At 35.1% G+C, this 3,110-nt stretch overlaps 1 long non-coding RNA gene across 1 annotated transcript; it reads left to right on the forward strand.

Moving 5' to 3' along the window:
- The first annotated feature begins 767 nt into the window (after positions 1 to 767).
- Positions 768 to 2,227, forward strand: LOC145807842 (uncharacterized). The gene is made up of 2 exons (XR_014351269.1): positions 768 to 1,610; positions 1,698 to 2,227. It is a non-coding gene; the product is annotated as an uncharacterized LOC145807842 (long non-coding RNA).
- Positions 2,228 to 3,110: the final 883 nt, after the last annotated feature.

Consider the following 3,110-nt stretch of genomic DNA (forward strand, 5'->3'; position numbering starts at 1 on the left):
AATTGATACTTGTCATGATAAGTTTCTCCAACCAGTTCTAATTTTGGAAAATATTACCATTAATTAACTTTTTATGCTGCAAGTTTAGTTTCTTGGTAATTGATCAAGTTGACAATTATATGAAGCATAAAATATCAAAATATTATAATTTCAATACACCTTTTATATATTCCCAAAACATTTTTGTATATTTTCACATGGCGTCTACAAATTTTTATACAATTTTTTAACACTGGCAACAATTCTAAGAGTTGTTTTTAGGGGTTTTTTTTTTAGAGTCCTTGGTATTAAGACTTTATAGTATAAAGGACATGTAATATTTTCATAATGTCTAAGGTCCCTCAATTTGATCTAGAGAAATTCTCTCCAACCCAAAGAAATTCTCTGTTTCTCTCCAGAGAAATTTCGTGGCCGAGTATTTCAATCTTCCTCCTCTGCCACTCATCCCCTAAACATCCTCCAGCCATCACCACTAACCAACCCAACTAACCCACTCCCTCAAAATAATAATTTAAATATGATCAACAACGGATTGAGGGAACCAATCACATATAATAAAATAAAATTAAGAAACATCACCTTGATAATACCTAATAACATATCCAATAATCACCCTTTTACTACTTAAAATAAGAAGAAGAAGAAAGAAATGCATTGTGGTAAGAGAACCACATTTTTATGTTTCACAAGCAGTCTCATTCAAGCTTGGGCTACTACTACTACTACTTCAGATTCTCTCTTCACCATTGCACCATTACTCTCATGAGCAACCTCATGACATTTGGGTTCTTCTTCTACCTTTGCACTGCTGTCGCTATTCTCCCTTGAAGTATCATATTTGTCGTTGTCACCATCATCATTTGAAGCTGCATCTGTACTTGTTTGGTGGTGGACGAGGATTTTCTTGGTCCAACTGCGCAACTTCTCTACAGTATCCTTATCTGCTTCAGAGAAAATTGGGTTGGTCCAGAGAAATTCTCTAAGTTGAACTAGTGCTTTGCTTTAGAGAAAATTGAGTTGGTCTAGAGAAATTCTCTGGTTTGGTCCAGAGAAATTCTTTAGCCCAGAGAAATTCTCTGGTTTCCAAAGCTTCCACATATTATTATTAAAAATAGTTGCTAATGCAATTCATATTCAGAGAGTGGGTGAACAAGTGAACAAGGCGGTGATGGCTGCAAACAAAAGGGCAAAGCTTGCGATTCAACATCAGGTGGTGGTTTGGAGATGCAACATGACATAGAGGTTGATGATGGAAATAAGATAAATGACAAATTCTATGCTGAAAAATCTTAATATCAGGGACCAATCCAGAGAAAATTTCAATCCAAATCAGAGAATTTCTTTGGACCAACCCAGAGAAATTTCAGTTCAAACAAGAGAATTTCTCTAGACCAACTCAGAGAAATTTCAGTTCAAAGCAGAGGCCTGACCAGTTCCTGCAGATGAAATTTTATCTCCCTTGCGCAAAGTACCGTATGTGCCTTCACATTTCTAGTATAATTAGTAGAATTCCTGCATTAGGTGCCGACGGAGAAAACTCTTGCATGTCTGCATATTCTGCTTGCAATGCCATATTTAACAAGATCATGTCCATCGTTGGCGATGCTAATGTAAGTTACATATCACACTCTTAACAGTTTTATCCTACATTTTTTCCCCCCACAACAATGAGAATTCATTACATCTATGATTTGCAGTACTACGATATCAGAAAGAAATGCGAGGGTGACCTGTGCTATGACTTCGCAAACATGGAAAATTTTCTGAACCAGAAGTCTGTTAGAGAAACTTTTGGGGTTGGCGACATCGAGTTCGTTTCGTGTTCTTTGACAGTGTACCAGGCCATGATCCTGGACTGAATGAGGAATCTGGAAGTTGGCATTCCTCCGTTTCGATCTATTCTTGTCATTGTTTTCAGCCAAGGCACGTCGAGTCCCAGCGACGCGCTGAAGAAGGCTGGGAAGGTTCTCGAAGATCGCCGGGAGAGATATCCAGTTGCAAGCATCATGCTCTTATCGGACGACCGGAGACTTTGCAGCGGAGAAATCGCCGTTGGATACCAACCCAGCTGCCATTGATGTAGGAGGGCACTATTTCAGAGAAAGATAGATATATATAGTTTTAGAGAGAGAAAGTAGAGAGAGAGTGTGCATTTGTGTGAGAAGATAGCTTCATAAAGTGTCGATTTTTCAAGTTAGAATAGAATTGGATATCAAATTTCTCTGAAGAGACCTTAGACATCAAAAAATAATTTTGTGGATCTCTTCCATTACGAAAAATGGGAGAGGGACCTTAGACTAATTTTCCCTTATTTTTAGCATTTTCTCAAGTGACCTAAATTAGTTTTTTTTTTTTTTTTTTATTAAAAATAAAGAGACTATAAGTAATTATATATTTTGTTTTTATTTTATTGTAAAATACACATGCCTTTTCCAGCTTTGCCTTTGTTTTCTTCTAATACTTCGTCCTGTAGCTTTTGTTCCCTCAAAATTCGAAGCTTATCTTCACCATTTTACATTTTTTTATTAAAATGGCATCCCACTCCTCTGTTGTTCTCTTTCCTCTTAATTCAGCTATGTTCCTGTCCTTATCTTAATTGGGTTTTCAATTTCTCAGGCATTCACATCCAATTTTTCATAGTAATTTTATTTTGATATTATATTATATTATTTTAATTCATATATAAGAAAATTATGTGAAGATTAGTTTTTAGTTAAAGTAAATCAAAAATTATTTTATGACAACAACCCGACCCATTAAAAGTGCTATCCACGCCAGCCCAATATGGCCCCTCAATGACCAAACAACAATACTACAAAATATTCAGAAAAGTGGATATAACTCATTGGTGGACAAATTTTAGAATATTTTTACACTGTCCATAGCATTTTTTATGACCAAACTGTCCTCTGCCCCCGGGTGTCATATTTTTCATGATGGACGTGAACTATACTAGAAGTATATTTCACCATGTGTAATAACTTAATTTATAAGTTTTTTTTTCTAAGTTTCTAAGTTTTCTAAGTATATTTCAAAGCATGCCACATCTATTTCTAAGTTTTTTTTTTATAAAATATAAATTAATTTGACAAAAATAAATATCAAAAATA

The sequence above is a fragment of the Camellia sinensis genome, chromosome 14 (assembly GCF_055761805.1).
Source record: "Camellia sinensis isolate YWXY chromosome 14, ASM5576180v1, whole genome shotgun sequence".
NCBI classification, from domain to species: Eukaryota; Viridiplantae; Streptophyta; class Magnoliopsida; order Ericales; family Theaceae; genus Camellia; species Camellia sinensis.